Source organism: Equus przewalskii, chromosome 14 (genome assembly GCF_037783145.1).
Source record: "Equus przewalskii isolate Varuska chromosome 14, EquPr2, whole genome shotgun sequence".
Lineage (NCBI taxonomy): Eukaryota > Metazoa > Chordata > Mammalia > Perissodactyla > Equidae > Equus > Equus przewalskii.
In genome coordinates this window covers 57,143,794-57,160,408 of record NC_091844.1, presented here as the reverse complement: position 1 = coordinate 57,160,408, position 16,615 = coordinate 57,143,794, and the positions used below count along the sequence as shown (strand labels likewise).

At 38.5% G+C, this 16,615-nt stretch overlaps 2 long non-coding RNA genes across 2 annotated transcripts; one reads left to right on the top strand and one right to left on the bottom strand.

Annotated features, from left to right (window-relative positions):
* Positions 1-780: 780 nt before the first annotated feature.
* On the bottom strand, positions 781-16,368 carry LOC139075577 (uncharacterized). Its single transcript, XR_011526119.1, has 2 exons — positions 16,031-16,368; positions 781-1,039 (listed from the first exon to the last, which is right to left on the bottom strand). It is a non-coding gene; the product is annotated as an uncharacterized lncRNA (long non-coding RNA).
* On the top strand, positions 2,596-3,850 carry LOC139075578 (uncharacterized). Its single transcript, XR_011526120.1, has 3 exons — positions 2,596-2,776; positions 2,960-3,005; positions 3,577-3,850. It is a non-coding gene; the product is annotated as an uncharacterized lncRNA (long non-coding RNA).
* Positions 16,369-16,615: the final 247 nt, after the last annotated feature.

The following is a 16,615-nucleotide window of genomic DNA, read 5'->3' as shown; positions in this document are numbered from 1 at the left end:
ATAAATAATTGCATGGCCTTGAATTAGAGTCCTCACTCTTGAAGCAGGCATAGGATTGAGGCAGGCATACATATTGGTACAGATCGAGTTAACAAGTACCTGTGTCCTGAGTTCGTGAGTAAACAAATGGTAAATGAGAAGGCAGGAGTTCCAGGTAGACAGAAGAGTTTGAGGACGAGCTGAGAAGCACCATGGTACAGAGTCTGTTTGGGTCATTGTGAGGGGCCCACTTTGGCTGAAGCTTAGGGTGATTGAAGGGGAGAGTGGATACCCAAAGGGCCTCAAGTGACAGACTCAGCATTTTGGTTTTGGGTGTTTTAAATGGAGGATATATGTCACTATGAAAACTGCATTTTTAAAAATGAGATTTAATTCTCCTACGTGATGAGATTTGATGATAATAGAATACTAGAGCAATAATAAAAGCAAATGTTTACAGAGACAAGCCGTTTGGTGGGTTCTCGCTTGGCATCCTATGGAAGAAAATACTTAATGCCTTCTCTGTTCCTAAAAGGACACCTTACTTTCTAAGTTAGCTGTGGAATTTAATGTGGCAGAGGAAAGGAAGGAAGAGGAGGAGAGGTGAATAGTGTGTAATCACTGGTCAGAATGAAGTGTTGGGACTCAGCTAGTTTAAAAATTGATCTGCTGTGCTTATATGATCACATGCATTTTAAATTCTGCCCAGAGCATTGGAAAACAGAGTCATTGTACTTACCTTAACAGATTGCATCCAGGAGGTCTCTTGAATAATTCTAATAGTGCTATAGAACAGGAATATTTAATTCACTTGGTGTTTTTATTGTTAAAATATTTCATTATTTGTGCTATATACCCTTGTATTTCAGATTACATGATCTGATGCTTCAGAGTCATCACTGGAAATTTGGATCTAACGGAGCTGGAGGTATCCAGGGAAATGATCTTGGGTAAATCCATCTCACTTTTGCTTTCTTCACAGGGTTTGATTTGGCCCTTCTGTGTCATTGCAAATGACAGGCCTTCTTGCCTCCACTTCTTTCCAAACTCGTGTCATGATCTGCAAGAAATATATATTTTTTCACAAAGAGATTGTTTAAGCTTCTACTTATGAGTGCTTGAACAATAGAATAGAAAGTCCCAATTGGTCCCAAATTCTTCCTGGGTTCCAAGCTGTCTAGCCCATCATAGGTGCCCAGTGATACTCCTTTATCTTTATGTGTCATGCAAAGACTTCCCTCCAGGAGGAAGCAAGAAGGGTGGGGATAGTAATTTATAATTATTTAAGAATTAAGTTCATTTAAAAAACAAAGCAAGACAAAACAGTAGTCAATTATTTTCATTCTCTATTGGAACAGGACATTTTTCTTTTTAAGTGGATTAAAGTATTCTTGACTTCAGCAGCAGAGCCTATTCTGTCCTTCGTAGTCTGTTTGTAGTTCCTAATAGAATATTCTATTCCTAAATAAATAAATTCGTAACAAACTATTTGTGAACCGATATTTCCTTTAACCCTCTCAGATTTTGCAGTTATTAAGATTACTTGTCACCAGATACTGACTATAAAAAATAAATCAAGACTTAAAAGGCTTTACTAATTATAATAGCTTATCATTTAAAGTCTATTCCATCTTCCTACGTGGTCGGCCTAGTCAGGTGTGATCATGTCCATAGGCTTATCTCTATACAACAGGCAGAGAAGAGACATTAATGCTAAGATACAGTACAACGAAGAAGCTTTTTTTCAGTTCCAGTAGGCAGAGCTTGAAGGGAGAAGATGAAATAACCGTAAGCAATTTCAGGGTGTTTGGATTGGAATTGTTGGACAACCGAGTGGAGAGAAAAAGTTGGAATGGCATACCATTCTCTCTCAACACCTTAGTCAGACCGTAGGGAACTTTTTTTTTTAGCTAGGGGAAGGGTGGGGGTGATTTAAAGGCCCTGATGAATGAGAAGGCATCCTGTCAGGCTAGTCGGAACCAGATTGAGGAAGGGCAGCAAGGTTAGTACTAACTTGGGAGAATTTAGTGGTGATGATGAGGCTGAAAAGGCAGGGAAGCATTTATCCAAACACACCTGGCTATGGGTCTCAAAGAAAAACCAAGAGCCTTTGCAAAAATTGCATGTTACTAAACATTTCTTTGGAACTAACCATGTCTGGAGACTCATTATAGCTGTCTAAGCCCATAAATTATTACGTATGTCACCTACGCTATTCATGAATACAGGAAAAAGGCACGGCAAGCATTTAAAAAAATGCACAGAGATATATCTTTTTAAAAACCAGAGCTTATCTTATTTAAGATAGTTTAGGACTATCTACAAGCTACTTTAATGAGACTGCTTTCTGAAGGAAACGCGTCCAGGAGATCACTCAGCTTTTCTTCAGTCTTCTCATCCTGCAAGTAAAATTTTAACTATGATGGAGGGAGAGAATCTCTGGCCCAAAAAACTCAAGAAATTTCTTATCCACAGATAGAGGTCAATGGAAACTACAGCTCTTCAATGGCGGCATTAGTCATTGAGATTGGTTTTTAGCTTGTTAGAGAGTCAAATGACACTGGTAGGTGTAATAAGATGTTTCCAAGTATTCCTGTGCTTGGCAATTGCTTCAAGGACATGAAGAGGTGAATCTTAGAGCAATGTGTTCTGATCAAGAAACAGCTGGAAATGGTGGGAACCTGATATGGAACCATCAGGAACTGAAGGTTTATTTTGAATGAGAGGTGTTTTCCAACTGTGAGACTGAGTGACTGCAGCTGAGAATAAGTGCAAACACAATCAACAGAGACTCTAGGTAAGAAGTTATTGAGAACCTGTCTTGTTTTGTGTCTCTTTCTGCTGCCACGTTCCCTCTGCTTCCATAGATTGCAATGATGTCTGTGGAGGAGGGAAAAAGTCCTTCAGTTTATTCTTATTCTTAATGACAGATTCTGAGCTGTCGTGATATGGAATTACAATGATAAAATGTCTCTTTCAGAGAAAAAGAAACAATATATTCCAAAGCCAAGTTGTGTGTTGGACTGGTAAGAATGCCTTGTCATTAAATGGTTTTTCATATACATTGCCTCCACAGTCTGCAGCAGTTTTTACATTCGTTGTTAGCCCTTTTCTTTGATTGCATAGCTAAGGGCAAAGTCGTTTCATTCTTCCTGATGCCTACCAATGTTATTATTTTATTGATATAGACCATAGGAGCTGCTCAATAAGTATTAGCCTTTGAACAATCTATAATTGTAACATTTTATATTTGGGTATCACTTTATGAAGCACTTTAGCACAACTAATTTAATTAAACCTCACTGAAACACAAATATATTGTCCAACATATGTGTTTTTTAAGCCTCATTATTTCAAAGTTGATAAGATAATGACAAGCAATAGGATATATTGGAGTATATGAGGAAGCCATTTGGTTTAAAACTAATTTAGCCTGACCTTATTTTACAGAGAGGCCTGATATGGCCTGTTAAGCATGCATTGTACATCTGCTTTAAACGTTTACAATGTCCCAAAGCAAAGAATGATGCCCTCAAAGATAGGGATGTTGCCTCCTCCCATATTAACATTTCTTTAAGGGTAAGCATTTCTTCCCAGAAACTAAGGATTGATTACCTACACTGCTCATCTCATGACCACTGACCTGCTGACTACTGACCTGCTATGTTTACCTTGTGACCACTGACCTGCCGTGCCAGCAAAGCATCTTGTAACTGTCGTAAAAGAGATATTCCTGTCATGGGTGACGTATGCTCTTTGTTCCAAGACAGTGTATAACCACTCTATACATCCCGCTTCTTTGGAGGGCTTCCTTCCCCAAGGGTTGTAGTCCTCAAAGCTGGTTCATATAATAAACTCACCCCAGTTTTGATTTATGGATTGATTATGGATTATTTGCATTGATATAGTCATACTTCATGTATCACATACACATATCACAGACACATGAAGACAGACAGACACACACCTACGTAAGCAATATTCTTAAGCTTATGCCTTGTACTTTGTTTAGGATTTCCTTATCTATATAATAAAAAATATATATATAAATATATAAATGTAAATGTATATTATATAATAAATATACAAATATAAAATATAAATAAAAACAAAATATGTAAAAATATAATTTGCATAAAGTATAATTTTTTAAAAATAAAAACCTTTCTATTTATATTACAAAAAAGACCATTTGATGATTCAGAAATCTTTCCTTTTTTCTTTTTCTTTCTTGGTTCTTATAACTATATATTGCACTGATAAGGCCAGTTACCACAGGGAATACAAACGTGAATAAGACAAAGTTTTTGACCTCAGTGAGATTAAAATTTATTTGCTTTCTTCACCCAATCCTTCCCAATTAGCACTCTCACTAGACAATTTCAGTTGGAAAGAAAGGCACTTAATTTAGAACTTTGGGAGGCAAGCTGGAGTCTGGGCAGACTTTATACTGGTTGGAACTGTTCTAACTATGCTTGGATGTACAACACTCTTCATCTGGTTGCCGTTATAATGCAAAGGGCAGAGGCAAATTATTCAGAGCACAGTCAGTGGGTCCAGAGTATTGAAACACTCCTCTTAACCACAATGCTGAGATACTTTATTTGTTCATGAAGCACTTGAAAAATGAGAAAGAACAGCAGGCCTTCAAGAGAGAACAGAAAGAGAGTTGGCTCCCAATGCTTTCATTACCAAAAGAGGGTGTTAAAATGCATAGAAATGTTAAGTCTCTACTGAAAAGGAAATCAATGAAAGACACATCCAGTTGAAGCTCACTCAACCCTAGTTTAACAATCATTTTGGGGTCTTACAAGGGAATGGTTCTGGAGTATAAAAAGTATTTCAATTTCACCTGCTGAGTGTTAATGCATTTGAAACATTGGAGCCGAAGCTGTCAAGGGAAGTAGAATGTCTCTACTACCACCTACACTCTCTTGAACAAAAATTATGATGTATTTGTATGGAAGGACATTCTGTGGAACACTAATTTTATTAAAACGTGTGTGTAATCCTGTAGGCTTGAAAAGTGTCAGGTCTGACAATAAGATAGAACAATGCCATTTGTTGATATTCATTCAGCATTTTTCTTCTGAGGACCCCATAGCAATTTATGGATATAACTCAATCTTTTGGTGTTCCTATCTGGAATCTGAGCCAGTGTGCTTTTAATACATCCAGCAACTTGGAAAGTGACCAGTTCTCACTGTAGAAGAAGCTTTTAGGGATTGAATTTCTTGTTGTAAGCCTGGAAAACAAGAGGATAATGGTCCCTAAACCTAAACCTAGGCTACCCATGCGCCTGGGCAGTGTCTCCATGGAGTGTTGCTACATGTACATAGGGACATCATTCAACGTCCCAGTCCCAGCATGGCTGCGCTCCACTTAATGCTCTGCCAAGTAACAAGTTAAAAGGCATAACTTTAACTCAATCCCATCTTTGAAAGGGCCAGTGTTTTTACTCAGACATAGCAGAGGATTTATTTCAAAATGAAAATCTGGTAAAGAGGTGAGATGAGACTTTTTTGCGTTACAACAATATTTCATTAAAAAAACATTTCTCTATTTAAAGCACTTACGATTCACATCAAGATTGTTATTTTAGGGTTGAGATACCATACCAAAAAACCATTGAGTCCTTGTGATATTAGAATTTGTGTAAGATAAAGCATCTTGTTGCCATGGGGATCAGTAAATAGTCTTGATCTGGGACACCAGTTCCCACTGCCAAGACATGAGTGGGAGAGGGTGGTTCCCACAGACGCTGTTTTCCCTAGACTAAAAATGCAGTATGATTTCTATTAAAGGGCAATTAAAAAAATTCTCAGTATTTAGCCTAAAGGAAACATACCCTATCATTTTCAGAACAATTAAGCAGCGAGCTTGTTATTCAAACTTTGAGATTATATTTGTATGTGATATTAATCATGCTCATGCTCTGTCATGTCAAAGGTGATGTTGCAACCGCAGCTTTTTTTAGTGCTGTTTTACACGGTCTTAAAAAAGAAATTGTTTATGGAGATACATACGTTACAGACATAAACTACTTCCTTTTAAGGTTTACAATATAAACTTAGCACATTGACATTAACGCTTTAAAAAAGTAGTTTTGGTTTGTGAAATATTGCTCCAAACGCATGTGATGAATGCAAATTCTATTAATATTGCTTTTACAACCTCTGGTCAAAAAATCCAAAGCATCACATTTTTCTCCTGAAGTTTATTGTTCATTAGTATGTCAACATGAATATAATGAATCCTTATATTTATAGGGTGCTGTAGAGTTTGCAAAGTGTTTTTACCACCAAGCATTTTGCTTGATATACTTCACAATCCTTTGAGATGGGTAGGGCTGGTAATTTGTTACTAGTCTCCTTCTGTATGATGAGATTGAGAATTAAAAAGGTTAAAATAAATGCTTGCCAAAAGCTACATAGATGATAAATGTAAGACTGAGTACCAGATACACAAATGAAACTACTCTCCTGTCTCTACTGTGATTTTATGAAATCAATATACTTCATCTCATGCGATTACTCTTATAAGCTCTATCATGGCATCATCAAGACTTGTGGATTTAATTCTTTGACAATTAATGCTAAAGTATCATCCAAATTATCGTCTGAAAATTTTATTGAACTAAATAACAGTTCAGTAAAATTATCCACTGGCTGGGGCTGTGTCTCATTCACGGTTCTGTAAAGGATATTTATTTCAAGAAAACTTGACACACATTGAAAGGAACTAATCAGTTCATTATAAATTCTACCCAAATCAAGTTTTATTTTTCCACTGAGAAGGTAGGTTTTTTCATCTTCTCTTTTTTTCCCCCAATGACTTCTTGTGGCTTGTCAGCCTGAGTAAGTTAATCATTGCACAACTTAACCTATTTTTTGCATTACTCTGATGGATGTCAAGGTAGCATAGCCAGGTTTAAGAAATTATTATTGTTATTCCTCAAGCTGTCTTTCTTTAAGGTCTGTCTTTATATAGAATATTCTTTGGACTGTTTCCAGTTTTAAATTAGTGTAATTCATCAAGGGATCAATCTTAACTAAAGAACTAAAGTATATGCATGTTGGTTGACTCTGCTTTGGGAGTTCTAAAGTACATGTTTTTCCCTTCTTAAACATCACTCTTTTTCATGCAGGTCCATTCCTCCCTGAACATCATTTATAAAAGCTGTCACTCGACTTGATAAGTAACTCATTTTTCTCAAATGCCCCCTGGGAGAGATCTCTGTTGGTTTCTACAACCCAGGTCCCCAAAGTTAAATGTTTCATGTCTTTATCCAGCTTCCTTATCATCTTACCCTTCATTTCTATGAGCCATCTCTATGACCTTCCACAATTTTTATTTCCTCCTTAAATTATAGAGTTGGCTTCTTATTTTTGCAACCAGAGAATCCTGCTTGCTACAGAAGAGTAAAAAGAAAGTGTTGGAATTAGTGCTGTTTCCCCATTTGAGCGATATTGTAAAATGACCAAATATTTTTGTCTCTAAGCATTATTACAGCAATATTATATTTTCCTCAAATTACTAATATTTATTTACCCAGATAATATATATTTTACTGGAATCTCACAATGTTTTTCACAGGCTGTGTTTACCCCTTTTTGGGGAAGGGAACCCAAGTGAAATATATCTGTTTACAAAAGCCGCCTACAGTCTATATTTGGAGCAGTGGTTCCCAAACCATACCAGACTCAGCTGGGTTTGAGACTCATGCATTTAGACAGTGCACCACTTACTAGGCTCATTTAGGAGACAGAAACTGAAGTACTGGTTGCCTAGGGAATTTTTCTAGGTCAAGGACAAAAGTCATTTAGCCTTTTCTCCAGTCTAGGAGTCTGTTTGTTCTGCTAATTGAACTACCCTAATCAGATCAATGATGGCCCTTATCTGCAGTGAGGCAGGTAAGAAATCCATTCTGAAGTGGCTGGTGAGCTGCTTTTCCCTCCTGCATGCTGCCTACTAATGTGAATCTTGGCATCACAGACGCTGCTTGGCTAAAGGTAAGTGTACCACACTAAAAACCATATTCTTGGTGAGTCCATGCATTCCTGATGGAGACTTAGGTTTTTCCTCCCTCAAAGATCATCATTCAATGACTATGCAGAAGTGCCTTTCCAACTTTTGAAATCTTGATGCCTGGAGACTCATAAGAAATGGGTGAGAATGGGTGGCTCTCACTACCACGGCCACTGGGGGTTAAAGCTTAGTTTCTCTCTCTCTCTTCTGTGTATCTACAATAAACACAGTTCCCTGGAAGCTCATGTTCAGTTCAGGGCCAGAAAAATAAACGTAAGCCTAATCATATCCATACTTGATCAATTATATTTATTTTCCCTTCTTCTTAACATGTTAAAGGAGGAATGATGAGAATTCATGGGAAAATCATTAGGTTGAAAACTTATTTTCTCTAATCCAGTCTGCCGCTTCTCCTATGTTCCCTATGTCAGTAATTATCACAACCATTTGCACACTCACCCAGGTTTGGAACCAAGCTTTCCAACGGTCTCTGTGCCTCCCTCCTGGAGTTCCTTCTACCTCCTCCCCACATTGCATCCAACATGATCTTTACCAAGCTTAAATCTGATTTTATCATTCTGCTGATTTAAATTTTTCAGTGACTTTCCGGAGCTTTGCGGTTACTCTCAAATTCCCTAGCTTCGTGTACAAGCTCCTTCATGATTTGGCACCTGCCTGCTTCTTTTGGCTCCTCTTCCATCCCTGTCCCACAAGTATCTTCTGCTCAGATCTTACCAAACTATTTGCCTCTGGCCTCAAGGATTTCACAGGTGTCATTCTCTCTACTTGAAACCTTCTTGATTTGTTTTTCTCTACCCATTTAATACTCATTCTTGAAGACCAAGTTCTTAAAGAGGAACTCTTCTGGCCTCTTAATGGTAAAGATGTTTTGTCCTCTGTGTCTGCGAAGCACCCTCAGCAGCTCTTTTAGCACCTTCCATATGATATTCCACTTGCTGGTCTGGGGCTGCATGTCTTCCACCAGATGTAAAAGAAAAAAGAGGGGAAAGAAGGTGTCACCTTGTCTTTATACACCTAGAGCGTGCATGGAATGTAGAAAGCAACCAGATTTGCTTTGGAACTAAAGAAGATACTGAAAGAGTCAAAAAAGCAGGCAGGTAGAAGATGTAGGGAAATACCTAAAGTTTGCCAGGAAGGCAGACTTGCAAAGCACACTTCCCCACAAACAATTCCTCACAGCTAAATATCTCCTTTTGTAATCTTATCTCCAATCTGCTGAAACCACTTTTCAGGCCCAGGCTGCTGACTCGCCCCAGGACTCCAGGTGAGGCTCGTTTCCTTCTGTAATAAATATCTAACGGTGTCACGTACTCTTGCTTAACCAAACTCTTTCATTTCCCTGAGCCAGTTAACTCAAAATTTCCATCTCTTCTGATATATTAGAAAAAAAAGTAAATTCCCGTTAGTACTCCTGTCCCTAAGCGTGGAACTCATCAGCTACTTCTTTAGCTCTAACTCTGGGCAACTTCATTGCTTCATAGGCTACGACATAGAGAGGAAAGAAGGAGCGCTACAGTCAGAGAGCTGAGTGTGAATCTCAGTCTTCCCACTTTCTATCTGTGTTGTGCAGGGTGTGTTACCTTCCTCTTTAAGCCTCAGATTCTTTTCCAGAAGGTTGTGGATTACAATATCTTCCATGTGAGTGTTTCGACAGTATGAGAGGAGGAGATCCGTAAAGCCTCTAATCTTTGCCTAAAACGTAGTAGCTTCTCTATTGATTAATAGTAATTATGTGTGTTAACATGAAGAATCTTTCATGTTATGAATCTTCATATTATTATGAAGAACTGATATTGGATACATTGAATTTCATTTAGTTTTATACTCCCAGATCATAGTTTCCAATGTTTTAAATCAAATGAAATAGAGTATGTGAGACAAGAATCTCTGAGTTCTAGATGGCAAAAAGGTATTTTATGACATTATATATACTGATGTGAATATTGAGATCACTTGACTTCTTGATTGGAAAGGTTCTTATTACTGCCCTTCAAATGCACATGTGGACATAAATGTGAAAGACAGTAAAAGACCCAGGCCTAACATTTGCCTGTATTGTCCTCTCCTTCATCCTTCTTCCTTCATCCATTTGCTTCATCCTTTCTTGCCATTATTTTCATGGTTCTGTCACCCTCTAAGTACTCCATGTTCCTATTTTTGCTTATATCCAGCCCACATCATCATTCAGAAAGAAAGCTTTGTAGGACTCACTTTTCTGCTTTACTAAATTTAATCTCCCATGGTTTTCTTAAAGAGTTGTGCTAACTCTTCTTTCTGTGCTGATTTTTCTTCATTTGCCTCCCTAGATGCATTCTTCCTCTCTCTATATCCTGCTCAATGGCCTGGGAGATGTCAAGAACAGAATCACCTGGGTTTCCTTGCCCTCTGGCTTTCAAATAGGTTTAGTCAATGAGAGGCACTGGGAGGATGTTGAAGGCTGGGAGAAGAGGCAGATTGGTCTACTAGATTCCTCCTGCCACCAGCTCCCTCCCTGCCTGGCAGTGACTGCCATTCTGGCCACAACTTCTGTTGGACAGACCCCCACCCACAGCTCCATCTCTCATGAAGCTTCATTAACACGACTACTTCCTCTTACCATTTTATGTGTGGGGGAGGTAGGGGCTTCCTGATATCAGGGATCTTGAGTGCCTCAAATGTTCTTGTTGGTCTCTGAACTCTGCCCCAACATCTATAGAAAGTCCTTTCATGAAATCCTCTTCGTTTAAATCTTTACTGCTGGGATCCACTTCATTCAGTTTCAGTCTATCCTCAGTGCCAGGAAAAAGATGTTTCCTTGCTAGGATTTGGCACCAAGGGCTCACATGGGTGTGGGAATGAGGTTACTTCTTAAGTGATGAAATTGAGGATTACGGTGGGTAGATTACTTGCCCAAGATCACATGGCTGATCAATTCACAGTCAATTTACTCAAATATTTATTGAAACACAGAATTAGTCAGGCAGTGGAGATAAAGATAAAACATAGCCCCAATTTTAATAATTTGCATTTCTGTATAGGAAAGAGATGTATAGCCCATAATTAAAATGTAGCAAGAGTAAATGCCCAGTGGTAAGAGAACTGGAGTAGGAAAACTCAATTTATTCTAGGCCTCACAGATGAAACCAAAAGATGAGGTGGAGGAAAAGATGGTTATCTGAGTAGAGCGTAAAGTGTGCCTTGAATTGGCCTTCCCTCACCATTTTTCTTGCTGCAGCCCTGGTGATGAGAGCCTCGTGCAAGCCGCATCTGTCTTCTCCCGATTGCTGCACAGGCCTTCTGTAAAGGAGCATGGGATCCATGCTTTCCATCTCCTAATCTATTCTCTACATCCTGGTCAGAATCATCTTTTCAAATGCAAATCTGAGGCAATTCTCTGCTTAAAAGTATTCAATAACTCCCAATTTTTCTTAGGATAAAGAAAAACTATGACCAATAAGTGCTTACGTGGACTGGTTTCTGCCCCTATCACCAACTTTATCTCTGGCTACCCACCCCTTTTCTCTTTTTGTTTTGACCTATACAACTTTCTTTTAGTTCCTTGAAAATGTTATTCTCCTCCCATCAAAGACTTTTGCACATTCTGTTTCCTGTCTTTAAAGGCTTCTCTGAACCTCCTGCCATTTGTCTGGTAATTTCTATCCAAATTTTAAGCATTAGCTCAAAAATCACTTCCTTGAGGAAGCTACCTCTGAAAATCCCCAGACCAGGTGAGGCCCCCACTATATGCTTCTGTAACACTGGACAGTTATCCCAATTTGAATGAAATTAAATGTATTCATTTCTATATTTTTCTCTCCTCAAGAACCGGTATGACTTTCACTTCACCACGCTATCCCTGGTTTTGGGTCCAGTGCTGTACTAACGGAAAGAACTCTATAAATAATTTTTGATTGAATATGTGAATGATTCTAAAAAAGACATGGACTCTGAGAAAGCATTGTGCCTTAGGAGAATGTACATGTAATTTGGAGTGATGAGAAATGAGGCTGGAGAGGACTACAAAAGCCAAATCCTGAAAGGTCTTAAATGCATAATAAATTTGGACTTACTCTTAAGTGTGATGAGCAGCCATTAATTTTTTTCTTTTTAAGCTTGGACCTTTTCAGGTTTGTTGACTGGCTGAAGAATGAATTGGTGCAGAACAAAGCTGGAGTCAAGCAGACAAATTAAGAAGCAAATGCAATTATCTGGCAGAGGAAAATTAAAAGCATACATAGTATTTCTCAAATTTGCTGCATATCATAATCACCTGGGCAACTAACAAAACCACAGAGGCCCAGGCTCCTTGAAGTAGGATAGAGCACGGGCCTTTGTATTTTTACCAATACCGATTAGCCCCAGGGATTCTGATACCCATGCATTTGAGAACTACTGAAGTAAATTTAAGGCAATGACATGTCGTCTTGATAAGGTTGAGTGATTAGAGGCGGGAGATGGACACAAGAGAGGAGTCCATATTAACTTTCAAGTTATTGGTTACAGTGACCGGTTCTGCCATTGGCTAAGGTAGGGAGAGATAATTAGCTCTGTGTCTTTATTACCGGGATGAAAGTCAACTGTACTCTCCTCATTTTATTGGTGTCTGCCCTCTGCAAAGTCTATCCCAGTTGGTCTGTGAAAAGTTGGGGTCATGATAGAAGAGATTATAATAGAACTCGACTTTCCAATTCCCAGTCTATCATAAGGTCTCAAAAATCACAACGGGTAAATTACATGCATCTTAGAAGATATATACTTTTCCTCTAAGTTGTTGCTCTTCTGTCAACTTGATTTATCCATGAAAGAAAGCATGCAAAACTCACTGTAGTGTTTTCGATTTTGCTAGTGTGTTTGCCAATTTGTTGCCAAATCTTTTGTGATTCATAGAAGTTTAGTATTAGCACCCAAACTCTGGATAATATTAAATCCTGTGAAAAATTCTGAGAAAGTGTTTGTTCATCATCTGAATTTAAAGAGGTACCACCTACACACTAGCATGGTGCTAATACAGTATTTGTTGATCTTTATTGGTATGACCAAAATAAAAAAAAACTGTGGCAGATTTAATATTAGTTTGACATCTTTTTAATGCCTGGAGAATGGTAGCAGTTCCTGGAATATGTACTTTAATATTAAATATAAGATTGGGCCATATCCAGGAGTGGGAATCGGGAAAGATCCAAAAGATACAATAGTCTGTTTTGTTAATATTCCTGTATTTAATTTTAAACACAGGGTAATTTACCTTAAATATATTTTTAAGTAAAATATTAAAATGTCCCTTCATTTGTCAAAATGAGAGACAACCTGGAGTAGTAGAAAAGACTTGGGTTCTCATCCAGACACTGATAACCAACTCTGGGACATTGGGCTAATCAGTTAACCTTCTTTGAGTGTCAGTTTCCTCAGCTCTAAAATGATGGGAATAGCTAGTCTCTAAAAACCCCTTCTGGGTCTACAATTCTGAGATTCTAGGTTCTACCAACTGAGCATCTGTATAGTTGTGGTTTCTTTTTTAAAGATTGGCACCTGAGCTAACAACTGTTGCCAATCTTTTTTTTTTTTTTCTGCTTTTTCTCCCCAAATGCCCCCAGTACATAGTTGTATATTTTAGTTATGGGTCCTTCTAGTTGTGGCATGTGGAATGCCACCTCACCATGGCCTGATGAGCAGTGCCATGTCTGTGCCCAGAATCCGAACCGGCGAAACCCTGGGCCCCTGAAGTGGAGCGCGCGAACTTAATCACTCGGCTACGGGGCCGGCCCCTATATAGTTTTTAGTAGAAATGTGACTTAATCTGGAAACATCTGTTACAGTCTATGACATATTTTGGCAAGTCAAGTCCTTGTCCTTAATGTTACGATGGACATCAGATATTCCTTCAGATTCTAGCCTGTATTGTACTGAAGGAGCATCCATCATGCTTGTGTCTTGAGCAGTGTCAAAGTGACCCAAAAAATATGCCAGATTTGTTAATATTATCATTAAATGACTTATTTATTTATTTATTTATTTTGAGGAAGATTAACCCTGAACTAAACATCTCTTTTTGTTGAGGAAGATTGGTCCTGAGCCAACATCTGTGCCCATCTTCCCTATTTTATGTGTGGGACGCCTGCCACAGCATGGCTTAATGAGCAGTGCTAGGTCTGTGCCCGGGATCTGAACTGCTGAAGCGGAGTGTGTGATCTCAATCGCTACACCAGTGGGCCAGCTCCTCAATGACTTCTTAATTAAGGTTGTCAGTACCACCAGTGAGACAGTTGAACACTATGTTAGCATTAAAAATTACATACACTTCTCACTTCCATTTTTATTTTTGTACTTAATGAAAAATAAAGGTATGTTTATTAAAAGCATCATAGTTTTTCCAAATAAACATGGAATCAAAAATAATTCTGTGCCAGACATATTAATTGAATAAATATACTGCTGTTTTATTTCTTCTAATATATAAATATTCTCTTACTAATAATTGTAATCAATTCTATTATTAATCTAGAAACTTGCTTCTTTCCATCGGAAATTTTATTTTTATGATTTCCTAGCTATAAGAAGAAGAATTTAGCCTTTAGGCTGGAACTGCCATCTTCCAGTAATTCGCCAAAATGACCAACACAAAGAGAAAGAGGAGAGACACCCATTATGTGTTCTCTAGGCCTTTTAGAAAACATGGAGTTGTTCCTTTGGCCATATACATGCGAATCTACAGGAAAGGTGATATCGTAGACATCAAGGGAATGGGCAGTGTTCAAAAAGGAATGCCCCACAAATGTTACCATGGCAAAACTGGAAGAGCCTACAAGGTTACCCAGCATGTTGTTGGCACTGTTGTAAACAAACAAGTTCAGGACAAGATTCCTGCCAAGAGAATTAATATACGTATTGAGCATATTTACATATTGAGCATATTTACATATTGAGCATTTTAAGTGCTTTTAGAGCCAAGATAGCTTCCTGAAGCATGTGAAGGAAAATGATCAGAAAAAGAAGGAAGTCAAAGAGAAAGGTATTTGGGTTCAACTGAAGTGCCAGCTTGCTCCTCTCAGAGAAGCACAATTTGTGAGAACCAATGGAAAGGAGCCTGAGCTGCTGGAACCCCTGTCCCAATGAATTCATGGCATGTTAGGTGAAAGAAGATAAAAGCCCTATGGATGGTAAAAAAAAAAAAAAAAGAAGAAGAATTTAGTTTGGGCCATAAAATTCCCCCAATTTTCACTTACTTGACACCAAGGAGATAGAAATAGATTTTTTTCAATCTTTGCCTTCACTACTTGGTAAAAATATAGCTCATTAAAAGAAAAAGTGCATCCTTCTAGGGTTAATTATTAAGCCAAGGCAAAATTTGATTCCAAGGGGAAGAAACAATAATAAACAGAGAAGCAGCAAATAACCCGTTAGATTCAGTGCACTTGGTGCTCTGCCGCTCTGTGTCTATTTTCCGGTCGGCAGAGGATGGTAAGGAGGGAATGGAATAGTCATCACCTTGTGAAATGTACTGAAAATCACTTGAGACAGCAACAGTACAGCCCTTGATCACAGTTATAGTTACTAAGAAATATCTACTATTTCATGATTAATTTAATATGCAGAATGAAGTTACAAAGACGAGAGTTTCCTGGGCTCGTGCGATTTTATGATTGCATCTTAGGAAAATATTCATTTTGTTTTACCTCATGCTCTTTCCTTCACAGTGAGTCAGACAAATGTCAATAAGCATATTGGGTTTCCTCATACTGTCCCCCTTCCTTCTGTTTCTGATAGTGTATTGTTGGTCGTGATTGGTCATATGTTTTCAGCATCTGGAGATCAAGTGCTGATTTTCTCTCCCAATATAATTTAGTCTTTTCAAATGAGCTTTCTATTACAGCCTTTTTGTTTAGCTTTGTCCCTATTTCTTCTTAGAAGCTACTTACTCCATAAAGAAACTGGAAGTGTCACCAAACATGTATCCTTACAAGAAATAAATACTTTAAACATCTTGCAGAAGACATTCTAGAAAGCATACAGAGGTATGAGTTACCTTTCTCTGATTTTTTCACTGTCTTCTCTGCTTCCTTTATCCCAGGCTAAACTCCCCGGCCTCAGCCTGTCTGCACTGGGTGCCTTGCTCAGCTGCTCGGGGCCTTCTGTCCCTCCAGAGCTGTGACTGCGCTGCTGGTCCTTAGAGAGTCCAGGTATCTCATGCAGAGGGGTGGAGACAGGTGACAGAGGGAAGGGGAACAAAGGTGTCCATTTGCATTGTACTTTTCAAAAGTGAAAAACGTCCTTCTGAAGAGGGCCTCTTCTGTGCTCACTATACCGCTTTGTGGTCTGGCTGGAGCAGGAACTACCGTCTCCATCGTAAGGACACTGGGCCTCATAAGGACTGAATGACCTGCTCGAGGTCAGCAGTTTGGAAGACTTCCCAGTCAGTTGTAGTCTGTATCTTCTGAATACAGCTCCAGGATTCTTTCCACTCGTTCATTCCAGCATCTCTATTCTAGGACTATTATCAGTAGTGCCTGAACTGGTCTTTGGGAAGTCTCGTCATTCACTCAAGTACTTCATGAGGTGCTTTGATTATGAAAAAAGAGGAAATCTTAAAGCTTTGCTGTGATGACAACTA